This window comes from Petaurus breviceps, unplaced genomic scaffold (genome assembly GCF_028583685.1).
Source record: "Petaurus breviceps papuanus isolate PSGF00001 unplaced genomic scaffold, PetGlider_PUasm1.0 90804, whole genome shotgun sequence".
In the NCBI taxonomy this organism is placed as follows: Eukaryota; Metazoa; Chordata; class Mammalia; order Diprotodontia; family Petauridae; genus Petaurus; species Petaurus breviceps.
The window spans coordinates 1,493,684-1,509,184 of NW_027187348.1; the positions used below are offsets into that span (position 1 = coordinate 1,493,684).

General features: G+C 41.5%; 1 protein-coding gene and 1 long non-coding RNA gene across 6 annotated transcripts in view; one reads left to right on the forward strand and one right to left on the reverse strand.

Moving 5' to 3' along the window:
• POU2F3 (POU class 2 homeobox 3) overlaps positions 1-15,501 on the forward strand; it is a 93,992-nt gene that overhangs the window by 50,389 nt on the left and 28,102 nt on the right. The window lies entirely within an intron of this gene.
• LOC138147549 (uncharacterized) lies at positions 11,410-13,734 on the reverse strand. Its single transcript, XR_011164842.1, has 2 exons — positions 13,315-13,734; positions 11,410-11,796 (listed from the first exon to the last, which is right to left on the reverse strand). It is a non-coding gene; the product is annotated as an uncharacterized lncRNA (long non-coding RNA).

Sequence of the window (15,501 nt, forward strand, 5' to 3'; positions counted from 1 at the left end):
CTTTTGAAAAAATTTAATATCAAAATTTGATAAAATATTAGGTGACACTTTCTAGCTCTGTGACCCTGGATAAGTCTATAACTTCTTAATGGTGTGTAAAATTGAGATAATAATAATAATAATAGCTAGTATTTAAAACCTTCAAACTTTCAGAGTTCTTTACAAATCTTATCTCATTTTATCCTCACCACAACTCATCGGGGTGGGTACTATTCTTATTCCCATTTCATAAATGAGGACTCTGAAGCAGCCAGAGAGTAAGTGACTTGTCCAAGGTCATATGTCTGAGGCTGGATTTGAACTTGTCTTTCTTACACCAGTCACAGCGTTTTATCCACTGTACCACCTGCCTGCTTCATAATACTCATACCTACAAAAGGGAAAAGTGCTTTGTAAACTTCAAAGCTCTATGTGAGTGTGAATCATTATAGCAGCAAACAAATTCAGCAAACATTTAAAAGTACCTCATTTCCTGAGAGACAACAGTGGCAAGGTATGGGCCTCAGAGTCAGGAAGACCTGGTTTCAAGTTCCTCCTATGATATATACTGGCTATCACTTAACCTTTTTGTGCTTTTTGTTGTTACTCAATTGTATCTGACTCTTCCTGAGCCTATTTGGGGTTTTCTTGGCAAAGATACTGGAGTGATTTGCCAATTTCTAGTTCATTTTACAGATGAGGAAAGTGAGGCAAATGAGATTAGATTCTCCAGATTGTCCAGGGTCACCCAGCTAGGAAGTGTCTGAGACCACATTTGAACTCATGAAGAGTGTTCCAACTCCAGGTCCAGTGCCCTATCCACTGTGCCACCTACCTGCTCCTGTCTGTGACTCCCTAAGATCTAAGTTTCAGAGAAAGCACTGACTTGCACTAGTAGAGGAAAGCTTTTCACCCTGGAATTCCTTCCCTATATCCCTGTTACGTGCAAGACATCATTGTAGGTGCTGGAGGTATGAAGGTGAAAATTATTTTTACCTAATCCCTGTCTTCAAGCAGCATATGAGGGGGCTTGTCTTTCCTGGCTCACAAATGGAATGGAAGAAACTACTGATAGAATGGAAGTCAACCAAGTTGGATGAGCTCTGTCAAACAGGCCAGCCACATTGGCAAGGCTCAGTTCCTGGGCAGTATTAAAGATTAGCACCATTGTTTCTTTTCCAAAGTGTAGTTTTCTTCACAGGCTATGAGGGCAAATACCTAATTGCTCTGGGGGAATTCCCCTTTTCTCCCCAACCCATCCCTCCATACCTGTTCCATGGCCTTATACTCTTAGGAATACCAAATATCTCCTAGCTGCTTTTTCCTTCTATTTCAATGCCCTCCATTTAATGTGTAAGAAGAATCTCCTCTTTTGGAAAGACATTGTTATTTAATAGAAAAGGTGCCAGATTAGGAATACTGAAGATCTGGATTTCATTTCCAGCATGGTGAGGTAAAAAATCAGAGAGGTCTAAAGGACAGAACATTGGATTTGGAATCAGATGATTGGGGTTTGAATCATGTACTTGCCTGTCTCTGTTCAACTTTTTGAAAGACACAACCATTCTGAGCCTGTTTCTTGATCTGAGGCATCTAATTGGTACAATGGTTGGAGTGCAGAACTAGTTAGGAAGAGCAGGAGTTTGAATCATGCTTCAGACGTTAAAGGTGGGTGGGATCTTTGGTAAATCACTTAACTTAATCTCAGTCTCAGTTTTCTTATCTGTTGAATAATAGCACCTATTTTATGGGATTATGGTAAGGAGCAAAGTATTTTGAAAATTTTAAAATGCTATATAATGTTATTGCTGTTGTTATCTTTTCCCCTAAATCCAGTCTTCCTCCTAACTCCCTTATTTCTGTTGAGGACACCACCATTCTTTCAGTCCCATGTGAATTGTAAAAATTAGATTGGCTCTTTGGTCCCTCCTCACTACAAATCCCATGAGTCTCCATATCTTTCCACTTAGACTTCCTTTATTCCCTTGAAAAATGGCAGTAATACATTTGTACTACTTACTGGTTTGTGAGGAAAGTGCTTTGTAAAACTCAAAGCATTATAGAAATATGGGTTCTTTGAAAGGCAGGAAGAACTGAAACAATATAAGAGAAAGGAGTTAAATTTGAAACAGTGGACCTAGAGTCCCTATTCCCAACATACAGCCACCTTGCCCAAGTGTCCCATGCTGATATTGCCTCTGCTTTCTATTTCCTGCTATGGAACTTCTCCTTTGCTCAAGCCTATGACCAAACCCACACGGGGTGGGGGTGGGGTCACAAAAATGTAGGGTTTATTTACCAGAAGGGGATCAGGTTGGCTCTATGCAAAGAGAGGTGTGGAAAGAACTCAATCCAGCCAGCCATTGGTAAATATTTTCCAATTCTCCATAGCCACTGGCCCTGGCCCTGGAAACTGCTGAAGCATCCCAGCTGTTTGGTCTGTGAGAACTGAGGGAATGGGGCCTGGTTAGAGAATTCAGTAGAACAGGAAAGAAAGGGAAGAAGAAAAAGCTATTTGATGCCATTTTCCAATGTCTTGAGGTTAGCAAAGGAGCAGAGCACACAGACCTAGCAGGACTCAGATCAGAGCAGTCCTTGGGAGGCCTTCGAAGATCTGATGGTAGCCCTGCCAGATAAAAAGGAAGGCTGTTTTAATGTTGCTTCTGGGCCATCCTTTTTCTAGCGAATTTTAATGATTCAAATTGAAAACAATCATAGTTAAGGTGACCCCTGCAGGTTCCTTTGGAGTCCTGATGAATTAATTTTATTTTTATGGTTTGGATTCACCTTGTCTTGACACAGAGTAAGAATATGGCTGTCTCCTACAAGTTTCTATTGCTAGATAGAAATCTTCTTGTTATATGACAGACCTTTTGAAGTATCATAACTTGTTCTCTTTAAATCTTATGCATACCTAGTGTTTACATGTCTCCTGCATTAGAATGTGAGCTCCTTAATGTCAGGGACTGTTTTTGTCTTTTTTTGTATCCCCAGTGCTTGGCATATAATAATAAATGCTTGTTGTATTCAGCTGCCTGAATAGGGATTAACTCAGTTTGTCCTCTACCTCTCCTTTTCCCTCTCCTTCTCCTTCTCCTCTCCAAACAAAGGTGAATACTAATGGCCAGAAGCTGCCCACTTAACTTGAGGTTTATTGTCTTTCTCTCTCCCTCTGTCTCTCCCTCTTCTCTCCCTCTGTCTCTCTGTCTCTGTCTCTCTGTCTCTGTCTCTGTCTCTGTCTCTCTCTCTGTCTCTGTCTCTCTCTGTCTCTCTGTCTCTCTCTCTCTGTCTCTCTCTCTCTCTGTCTCTGTCTCTGTCTCTGTCTCTGTCTCTGTCTCTGTCTCTGTCTCTCTCTCTCTCTCTCTCTCTCTCTCTCTCTCTCTCTCTCTCTCTCTGTCTCTCTGTCTCTCTCTCTTTCTTTCTTTCTTTCACAAAACCTTAAACCCAGTTCACTCTGAAGCTCATAGATTGGACCACAATAGGTCCCTGCCCAAGTTCCACTTAATGATGGTATTTTGGGCCCTCCTGCCTGACAGTAAATGTCAGCAACCCTGAGGGTCTTCCTTTCCCAGCTTGATTTTTTTTTTTTTGTCTAATTAAAGGGGCTTGACTCACTTCTTAAAGAGGCCTATTCACTGAATGGGTGTTACCTCACTAAGTGAGTACTTGAAAAGGCCTTAGCCTAAAAGGTCCAGGTTCTCCCAGTGAATCCTGGGCCATCTCCAGTCATCCTGATGAATATCTGATCACTGGACCCTGATGGCTCTGGAGGAGAAAGTGAGGCTGGTGACCTTGCACAGAACTCCCTCAACTCAAATCAAAGTTAACTGTAAGTCATGTCATCATTTCCTGATGCCATGGTCCTCTTTGAAAATGAAGGACAAATACAACAATAACAGTAAATGCTTGTTGACTGACTGTCATCATCTGAATTAGCACCTTATAGGATTATATATCAGTTAATCAGTCAACATACCCTAGATCTTCAAAATGTCTGGCTAGGACCATGGCAATAAAAATAATGTCAATGATAACAATACATAAATAACAAGTTTTATATGCATCTTCCCATTTATCCTCAGAGCACCCTGGAGGGTTAGAAATGGGGTAGAGATTATTCTTTCCTTTTCACAGATAAGTAAACTGAACCACAAAGGTTAGAAGCCCAATCTGATTCAAGTTCACCCAGTGTTTTAGTAAGAGAGAAACACAATAACCAGTTCCAGGAGCTAGTTGCTAGAATTAACTGTCCCTGAGCGTTAGAACACATGATTTAGTCAACAATATGAGACAGAGCAATCCAGGAGAAAGACCAGCAAAAGTCAAGAGAAACCTAGGTTAGGATCCTTCTTCTGACACTTACTATCTGTGGCACTATAGCTAAGTCACCTAATTTCTCTGAGCTTCAGTTTACTCATCTGTAAAATGGAAGTAATCATAAATATGCCTGTAGTAGTTTCTACCACAAAAAAGGAATCCCTCCCTCAGAAGAGAAGAAGCACTTCTTCTTTAAAGACTGGGAGCAAAGGAGGAGAGAAGAGGTGAGACTGAGTGGGGAGTTCATCTCCCTGGGCTGTGACTTTGTGCTGGTTGTCTCCCATGTCTGTTGCACTTCAGTGATTCTGGAGGAGAGAGTGACTTTTTGAAACTCTGCCTCACTTAAATCCAATTCATGAGCAAGTCAAGACATCAACCTGGTGATTGCTCTCCTCTCCCTCCCACTAGAAATTCCTTGGCATTTGCTTTGTATTTTGTGTGGACTTCTCTGGGTTTGCTGTTTACCCCCAGTCAAATGGAAGCTCCTTGAGGGCAGGCATGGTTTTTGTCTGTATCATCAGCACCAAACAGAGTGCTGGTCATACACTTCCTAAGTGGATGCTTCTCAAATGCTCATCCAGTTGAATTGCCCAAACTCCCATAAATAATAGGTGACCAGTCAGATTAATGCCTTTTTTTTTTGGAGGGCAATTGGGGTTAAATAACTTGCCCAAGTTTACAGGCTAGTTTTTTTGTTAAGTGTCAGAAACTCGACCCAAACTCAGGTCCTCCTGACTCCGAGGCCGGCACTTTAGTCACTGCGCCACCTAGCCGCCCCATTAGTACTTTTATTGACTAACTCCCAATCCAATCTCCCTCTATTAAAACAGGCAGCTCTGGGGGGAGTCATTCAATAACCACAATTTGGAGGGAGAGGGGCAAGGGGAAGTGGACCTTCCAAATAATTCTCCAAATTCTCTTGAATTTGTCCCTTGCAGGAACTTTAATGCCAGTTCAGTAGTATCATTGAGATCAGTTGAGGAAAGAAGGTAAATAGCACGTGAAAGAGTCATTGGCTACTGGTTCAAGGGCTTTATCATATACCAAGGGAGCCCAGGTACCTATGGATATAAGGGCTAGAGGACGAGAGAGAGGAAAGCATTGTGGATATAAGGTTAAGAGAGGGAATCATCCCTAATATGAAGGAAATTTGAACAATTGCTGTGGGTGTCTTGTTCTGAACAGTGACTAGGTGGTGAAGGGAAATACTTTGGGGAGGGGAAGTAAGTCTACAAATGAGTACTAAAAAAAAAAATCCCCAAGTTTCATCTACATATAAATAGTTCCATGCCCCCCCCCTCCCCATCTTCCTGGCAAAGAACTAGGCCTGCCCTTCCCTCTGCCACACCCCCTACCTCAGGCTTTAGGTTGCCCATTTGTGGCTTCTTTCCCCACCTTAAATGTTCATTTTAACCTGCATACTAATATGGGGATGTGAGTGTTCTCAAGCCTAGAGACAGCCCTGGCAATAGGATCAGGTACTAAGATGTATTCAACATAGAGACCCTCATCCCTTCAGAAACTTGACAAATCCAACAGAAAAATGCAGAGACACAGTCAGGCTTGGAAAAAATGACAGTGTGTCTTCCATGCTCTATCACCCTTTCCATTTATTTAATGCCATCATTACTGCCACCACCATCACTACCATCCACGGCCATGGGATCAGAGGGCTTAGAACAAGAAGAGACCCTCTGGAGTCATCGAGTTTTGCTGCCCAGGACCTCAGATACAGGCACCCTACTATAAACTAGTTGTCTTCATTGGTAAGACCAAGCCAAGTGATACCACATGTCAGTGACACCATACACATAGTATAGTATAAAGAATGCTGGATTTGGAGTTAGACAACCTGAGTTTGAATCCCAGCTCTGCCACTTACTAGCTGTATCATCTTAGACAAATCACTTAAGCTGCTTGGACTTCAATTTCCTTATCTATAAAATGAGGTGACTTCTAGCCCTATTCATCTATAATTTCCCTTTTTCCTATGGTGGTAGAGTGGTAGAGTACCAGGGCCTAGAGTCAGGAAGACTCATCTTCCTGAGTTCAAATCTGGCCTCAGACACTTCCTAGTTGTATGACCCTGGGCAAGTTGCTTAACCCTATTTACCTCAGTTTCCTCATCTGTAAAGTGAGCTGGAGAAGTAAATGGCAAACCACTACAGTATCTTTGCCAAGAAAACTGTAAAAGGGGTCACAAAGAGTCAGACACAACTGAAAACAAGTGCATATTTATTCTATTAATAATGACAATGTAATAATAATAAAATGGTCACATATATAAAGTGGTCAGTACTTCATTGACCTCTGATAATTTCATAAATTTGCCTGAAGCTCAGAGGTTAAATGATTTGTCCATGTTCACAAAACTAATACAATTGGGGGTAGGATTTGAATCTAAGTCTTCTTCTTAAATAAGAGAAGACAACAGATTCTGCATACTGTAGAACAGTAAATTTGATTTCTCTTCTAGAGCCAGTTAGACAGAGGGTTGGACCTGGAGTCATGAAGACCTCAGTCCATACGCAGTCCATACCAAATGATGTCTACCTCTGTTTTCCCTTCTCTAAAATGGAGGTAATGATAGCACCTATCTCCCAGAATTGTGAGGATCAAATGAAATACTATTTGTAAATAGCTTATTAGCATAGTACCTGGCATATAGTAGATACTTAATAAATGCTTCTTCCTTCCTTATTGAAGAGCCACTTAGGGAACATTTAGCAAAGAAAGCCATGTTTGTAAATAGCCAGGAATGCTTCTACCAGGATAGGCCATACCAGACTAAATCATATCCCTTTTTTTTTGACAGGTTGCTAAAATGGTAGATCAAGGCAATAAAATACGTAAGGTTTACTAGATTTTAACAAAGCATTTGATAAAGTATCTTACAATACTTTTAAAGAGAAAAAAGAGGGATATGGACTAGATGGAAATACAGTTAGATGGATTTGAAAGAGAATGAATGACTGGAGTCAAAGAGTAATTATTAATGATTTAAGTTCAGCTTCTCAAGAAGACACCAACGGAGGTCCCCAGCAAACTGAGCTTGCCCTGTGACCTTTCACTTTTTGATCAGTGACTCGGATAAATGAATAGAGTACTCTTCTAATTTGCAAATATCACCAAGCGGGAAGGGATAGCTGATATACTAGCTGACAGTCAGGATTCAAAGGGAGCAATGTGATGAATATAATAAGATGAAATTCAGTAGGGATGAATGAAAAGACTTATACTTGGATTCAGACAATTAATTTCACCTGAATAAGAAAGTTGGCCTAAAAAAGATCTGGGGGTTTTAGTGGACTCTAAGCTCAAGGTGAATCATCAGTGTGAGGTACTAGCCAGGTTGCCTCTCTATAAAGTGATAATATTGGATACTGGCTTCCTTTTTTTTTTTTTTTTTTTGGTCTGGGCCTGTGATCTCATGGGTATGGAAACTCCCTTCATGCAGACTGGCAATGCATCGTTTAACTTTAGCCTTGGAGAGTGGCTTGGGGCACTGCCAGGTTAAGGGACTTGGCTGTGGACACCCAGCCACTAGGCATCAGAAGCAGGACTCAAACCTAGGTCTTTCGGACCACAAGGCCAGCCCTCTGTGTGCTAATGTGGCTACTTCTTTGGCCACCTCTTGGAGTCCCAACTCCCTCCAAAATTCAGCTCAGGGCCTAAGGCCTTTCAGGATTTCTCTAGTTATTAGTGTCTTCCTTCTTCAATTACCTTGGTTTTACTTATGTCTTCATATTGTTCCCTGCCCCATCACTATTATATACCTCCCCAACCCCCAGTAAAAATCCTTGAGGAGAAGAACTGTTGTTTTTCTAAGGCTCCTAGAACAGATCTTTGCACATAGTAGGTGCTTAAAATACTTATTGAATTCAATTGACTTAATCCCTTCTAGCATTATTTTCATTTTAATTAAAATCTGGCCTCAAACACTTACTAGCAAATTCACTTAATAAAATGAAAATGAAATAAAAATAAAATAAAATGAAAGTGTTTTAAATAAATATCAGATGGGGAAAGCTAGTATATGTGCTAGTTTTAGAGATCTTTGATCTACTTCCCTTTTATTATATCATTCTGGTGATAACTACCTCTGTTTGGGGGAAATCTGAATCCCCAAACTCTGGTAAGGTGGAAAAGATTGGATTTGGAGGCAGAGAATCAGGGTTTGAGTTTGAGTTCTGCCTCTTACTACACACATGATCCTGGCAATATCTCATTTAATCCTCATAAAAACCCTGGGAGGGTAGTGCCATTATTATCCTTATTTTATAGATGGGGAAACAGAGGCAGTCAGAGGTTGTGATTTGCTACTAAGTATCTGAGTTCAGATTTGAACTCAGATGTTCTTGATTCCAGGTTCAGTGTTTCATCTACTGTGATACCTAATTACTTCCTTTAAACCTTCTGGAAAGTCTCTTCGCTTCTACTAGCCCTCAGTTTCCTCACATGTAAAATGAAGGGGTTGAATATGATGGCCTACATGTTTCCTTCCAGTTCTGAGTCTAAGATACTATGATTTTTTTTAAGATAGCTGTATGAATTGTGCCTTCATTTTTTTTGGACCTCATGGGGCCATTTGCAAGAATGTATTGATCAAACCCTAGACATACACTAGTGTGCTAGCATCATCCCAAAAAGCCAAGTGAAGAAGTTTCATTTACGCCTCAGAAATGCTACAAATCAGGGCCTGATTTATTGTTGAATTGTCTAGACTTAAGAAAGTGATGGAGAAAATGGTAATAACAGAATAAATTAAAAGTGTCAGTGTTGTGTTACGCCCCCCCCCTGCAGAATGAGTCGTTAAACTCTTATCAGCACACCACTGGATAGGTCCGCAGGTGTGAGAAGGGCTTCCAGCTGGGACCTAACTGTCTCACGTGGACCAAGGTCTCCTGGCGTAGTCCTATGACATCTTAACATCAAGGAACTCTCCACCCAAAATTGTAGCTAACTCTGGGTTAGGAAGGATATGCAAAGTAAGAGTCCATTGAGAGTCCCATGTAAAACTCTCATCTGAAGGGCTGCCTGTGCTGGATGCTAATAAAAGCTACCTAGAGAGACAGACAGACCCAAGGGTCTCTTTAGGTGGAGTGATCTCACTCCAGAGGTTTCAACCATGATATTATGGAAGATGAATTGTAGTTAGAGACAGGATTTGAATCCTGGTCCTATTATCTAGGTGACTTTGGGAAGTTACTTCCTTTCTTTTGACCTTAGTTTTTTTTGTTGTTGTTTTGTTTTGTTTTTTTGCTTTTTGGAGGGCAATTGGGGTTAAGTGACTTGCCCAAGGTCACATGGCTAGTTTTTGTGTTAAGTGGCTAAGGCTGGATTTGAACTCAAGTCCTCCTGACTCTAAGGCCCGTGCTCTATTCACTTTGACACCTAGCTGCCCCTGACCTTAATTTCTTGACCTGTAAAATGAAAGGGTCATATGAGAACAGGAGTTCTTATTCTGGGGCCTGTGAAATTAAAATAGATAGAGAGGTAAATATGCAGATAGAGGAATAGATAACTGAATTTCAATATTATTGTCTTTGGGGGGTAATCTTATGGATTGTATTTTGTGCCTTTAAAAACATTATTCTTAGGAGTCTATAGGCTTCACTAGACTGTCAAATGGGTCTATGAACACAAACAAAGATTCTTACCCCCAGACTAGATGATCATCAAAGTTCTATCCAGTTCTAACTGACAGACTCCTTCCCCTTTCTCTACCTGCCTGCCATGGTGGTTAAGATGAGGGAGTGGTAGGGGTGGCTAGGTGATGCAGTGACTAGAGCACTGGCCCTGGAGTCAGGAGGACCTGGGTTCCAAGCTGGCCTCAGACACTTGATACACTTACCAGTCTTGTGACTTTGGGCAAGTCACTTAATCCCAACTGCCCTCCAAAAAAAAAAGAAGAAGAGGGAGTGGTAGCTTTGTAAACCTGTGGGACCATTCCTTCATGTGCTCTCCCCTTTTTTTCCCCTGCAACAGGTGGTGAATTTGCTCTACCTTTTATTAATTTCATTTAAAACCCTCTGGGATAAATGCTAGGATAGGCATTTCTTTCAAGGTAATGTTTTATTATCCTGTTTTTGATATTTTCTCCTTAAAACTAAGGACCACAAGAGCAAGAAAGCAAAACAAAGTTCAAAATACAGTCATCACATGTGACTGTTGAGAATAAATAGCACAGTGCAAAGGCAGACTCTGGGCAGTTTCCAGGCTAGGTTATTGTTGTTGTTTGTGTCCTGCCTTCTCCAAGAGGACCATGACATCAGGGAGGTGATGCCATGACATGCAAGTGAATTGGACTTAAGTGAAGGAGAGCTGTGCAAGTCACCAGTATCACTCTCTCCTCCAGAGCCATCTGGGTCCAGTGGACAGATACAGATCAGGACAACTGGAGATGGCACCCTCCAGGCTAGGTAATAGAAAAGGAGGGATCTTTCAGTCTGTCTCTCTCTGTCTCTCTTTCTCTCTGTCTCCCTCTGCCTCTCTGTCCTTTGTTTTGTCTCTGTCTCTCTGTCTTTTCCTGTCTCTTTCTCCCTTTCTTCCTTTCCTGTATTTCTCTTAATCATTTCCAACTTGGAGAAGAAAGTCAAGATTCTGCAGGAAAAGGCAGTATAGGAACATGGTGAAGGAGAAGATTTCTGACCAAACTTTATCCAAGAAGAGTCTTGGGGACAGTCTTTGGAGGTTGATGGCTACTGTAATCATCATCCGGTCCACTGCACTGCTCCTCAAAGAAGTGGAAGTCACTTCTTTATGCAGGAAAAGCAGCCATAATCAATAATTCGTAGAATTTAGAGCTTAAAGTAGTCTTATAAATTGTCTAGTCCAAACCCTTCATTTTCTTTTTTTTTTTTTGAGGGGGGGAAGGTAAGGCAACCAAGGTTAAGTGACTTGCCCAAGGTCACACAGCTAGTTTTATGTTAAGTGTCTGAAGCTGTATTTGAACTCAGTTCCTCCTGACCTCAGGTCTGGTGCTCTATTCACTTCGCCACCTAGCTGCCCCAACCCTTCATTTTCTAGATCAGAAAAATAACATCAAAAGGGAAAATGACTGGCCCGAGATCACATAAGCATGTATATAACAGAATAAGGGTTGAAATCTAGTTTCTCTTTCCATTGTACCCCTTTATTTCTCCCATATCACTTATCCCAGGCAAATAAACTGTGGAATGGAATCTAGACCAGAATCAAGAAGAAGAGTTCCCATTTTAGAATAATGGAACCACTTGCCTACAACTCCTGGAAAATCAGACATGGGAAATGTTTAAAGTCCTGAAATGTGGAAATAGATTAAAAAAATGAAGGTTATGATTTTGTACCTTGGGTTTAGGTAAGAAAGAAACATTTCTATAGGCCCTCGTTGAGGTCTCCTGTGCTCTTTGAATGCAATTTAGTGGGTTTCTCTATTTTTTTCTAGGAGGTAGTATAGTCTCATAGACATAAAATGATGGTATTTTTCATGCTTGTGCCAGCTGTAGCAAACCTCCTTTCCTGCAAAGGAGAGAATGAAAAAGTGTTAAAATGCTGTGACTAATAAGCTTGTAGCATTTCCAGAGTAACTACAAGCAGGAAAAAATAACATAAAGATGTCTCTTATTTTGAGAATTTCATTTCTAGAGGTGTCAACTTCAAGTGTAAGATGGAGAAGTAATAAGAATTATAGGCTCCACAGAATCAGGCTTTCTAATTAGAGATGGAAGGGACATTAGCAGACATCTAATACAATCCCTTCATTTTACAGATAGGTAAACCAAAGCTCAGAGAGGTTTTCACTTAGCATGCTTTGTTAGTGTACTCAGTGCTGGGCACAGTCATCACCGAGGATACAAGGAAAAGCGAAAACAGTCCCTGCCTTCAAGAAGACATTCTAATAGCATGTAGGGAGGATGACAATATGTAAAAAAAACAAAAAACGCCAAAAACTAGGTACATACAAGATACACATAAAGAAGATAAAAGGTAATCTGAAAGAATTTGGCAAGGGTGGTGGAGGCGGGAGCCAGAAAATCAATCCAGCAATCAATGAACATTTATAAATAACTACTATGTGCTAGGCACCATGTCAAGCATTGGAAAGACCTCTTGCAGAAAATAGGATCTAAGCTGTGTCTTGAAGGATGCAAAGGAACCAAGAAGGACTTACAGGAGAGGAAGCAGAGCATTGAACCACACAGGCATGGGGGACACACAGCCAGTAGAAAGGGACAGAGACAGGAAATGAAGTGCTTTGAGTAGGCCAATGTAGTAGAGTTGCAGAGTTTGTGGAGGAGAGTTATCATACGGCCAGTAAGTAGCAGAACTCCAACCTAGGTCTTCTGCTTCCAGGTACAGAATTATGTGTTCTGTTCAGTTGTGTCTGACTCATCATGACCCCATTTGGAGTTTTCTTGGCAAAGATACTTAAGTGCTTTGCCATTTCCTTCTTCAACTTTTACAGATGAGGAAACTGAGGCAAACAGTGTTAAGTGACTTCCTCAGGGTCACACAACTGATGAGATACTTGAGACCAGATTTGACTCCAGGCTCAGCACTCTACACAATGTACCACCTAGCTACCCTATTATTGCCACTAGACCATGCATTACTAAAGGTCATAAAGCTCTAGATTTGGAAAGAACTTCAGACATCATAGCATCCAACCCTTTCATTTTACAGGGGAGCAAACTAAGGTTTGGAGGAGTTAAATGACCTGCCCAAGGTCACATAGTTGATTAGTGGCAGAAACAGGACAAGATGCCAACTTTCCTGGTTCTCAATTCAATTCTCTTCCCACTCCATCAAATCTGAAATTTATATGAGCAAAAGAGTTTCTCCTGCTTAGGGTGGTTTCAATGCAGGCCAGAGGGACTGAAGAAGGGACTTCTCCATATCCTATCTTTGCCAAGGTTTGCACAGATGTATAAAGAGATAGGGGCAATGGGCCTGTTGGGTGGAGCAGGAAGCAGAGACCAAGTGTCCTGAACTAGGGCACAAGCACTGGTCATTGCGGGCATTTGGGGCCTTGCTCACCTGTGATGAGTTATCCACCTTCTTGAAGCTGGATTCCACCACATGCAATATGTCTGCAGGATGTTTTCGTGAGCAGCACCTTTGCCAAACCTTTATAGATCACTTACAAAACAGAAACTGTTCTTCACTGGTAGGGAGAAGTAGAGAAGGGGGAGAGGGGAGGGGAAAAAAAAAGCCGGGCAGTAATTGAAGGCAGGTTGGGAGATGTTCACGCTTTGAAATTCTCCTTCTTGTGAAATGTTTATGAAACACTTTCCACAAACGAGTTATGCAACTAGGGCAACAGCTTTGATCACTTTCATCGCCAGTGATATATTCATTAGTGTTTGGTTGTTTTCCTCTCGTGGGTCATGTGAAAATGTCATCGGACTCTTCCTGTGGAAGGCGATTGACTACCTGCTAGGCTCTGCCCAGCAAAGCACGTCAGGGGGTGAGGGGTGGGGAACAATCTTAGTAGAAATATTCATTCCTTTCCTTATCTTCTCCCTCCTACTCTTGGAAGATCCTGAATTGATTTACAGGACCAATGTTACTTCTCTCAGTTTTTTTTTTCTTGGGGGGCGGGGTGGGTTGTTTTGTTGTTGTTGTTATTGTTTTGTAGAGAAGACCGTAAATGTGGAAATCTGGAGACTGGGTTATTGACATGACTGAGCCAACTATTTGAAAGAGAAATTTTGTGTCACTCTCTTAGTATTTGTAGGTCTTGATTTCTTCATCTGTTATATGGGACTGGTGACACCCATCCTCTATCTTCCCTTTGATTTGTGAAGTCAAGTGTTATGTAAAATGTTTTCAAGTCCTTTCAAGGGGCTATGTCCTTCCAAGATGAGCTCACTGTTTTCTGATGAATGGTGCCAGGGAATTCTCTGAGATTAGGGAATAAAATAAAGCATGATGCCATTTTAACCATCCTGGTCATCACTGAAAATACAGGGTACAAGAATATCCATTTCATTTTGTGGGATAATCAATAGAAGTAAGGTGCTAATATTAAAGGGGACCAGGAAGGTGGGATTTTAGCTGAGACTTGGTAGGTGGGTGACCAGGCTCAAGTGACTAACTGGTAAGATTGGACCCTATGTCACAGTCCATATCCTTAGTCTTCAGTGAATCTGAATTAGAGCCTAAAGTGGTACTTCATTCACACTGTGTGTATAGAGTCTTAAAGAAAGAGCAAAAGAGAGAGATGGTCAGATAGACAGAGACAAAGACAGAGACAGAGCCAGGGGACAACCTCTCTGTTTCCAGTAAGTTTGTGGGTTTGGTTCAGTTTTCACAAATATGTATGGCAAGGGGTGGGTGGGTGCAGGAATCAAGTTTTCATCCAATTTGCCTCAGGTTCTCATGTTATGAAGTTATGGGATCCAACTGAAGTCTCTATCTTGTCTCCCAAATCCACAGCAACACCCAGTTGCCTGGAAGGAATCCAGCCTTTTCCCCTCAGCAGCTGTGAAAACGTTTCTCACCTCCCCCTGCTCCCCCATTGGAAAGGACTTTGTTTCTTGAACACTTGGCTCCTTCTTTGGATGCCACCTTGAGAGCATTTGAGAAGTCTGGCAGCAATGGAAGCTGTTAATCTCTTTCCCACCTCCATCCCTGCTTCCTTTTCAGCTGTGGAGTGTCAAAGACCCACAAAATCCAGATAGCCAAGGTTCTCAACCTTGAAAGGGAAACTTTAGAAAGCATCCACCACTTTAATTTTTAAGTTCTGATTGTTTGAGAACAGGGATTTTGTTCTTTAGGGGGACCTTCCCCACCCCATGCCTAGCAGATGATCAAGATATCAATATGAAATGAGGGTTGAGAGAATCCCTGTGAAGAAAAGAATCAGAAGAGCATGAGACACCACTGTCAGAAAACCCCCACATTAACATCCAAAGCATGTTTCCCAGCATGCTGTAGACATCACTTTCAGAAGCGGATCAACTGGAGGCTTGGGAGACCCCTAGAAAGAGTTTGGAGGGCAGTTGATCCAGGGAACAGAAGAAAGGGTGAGTTTGCTTTCACATGATGGTGCTGAGTGCTGAAAGTAAGTGTTGCAGGAAGACCTGGCACTGTTTCTAACAGATAGCACCCAGTTTGGACGCAGAGCACATGTTTTGGGGCTTTGTCATAGCTGCACCTCCTTATCTCCTCATTGCGCATAATGAGTCTATAAAGGAACCCTACTACTTGAATCTTAAACTG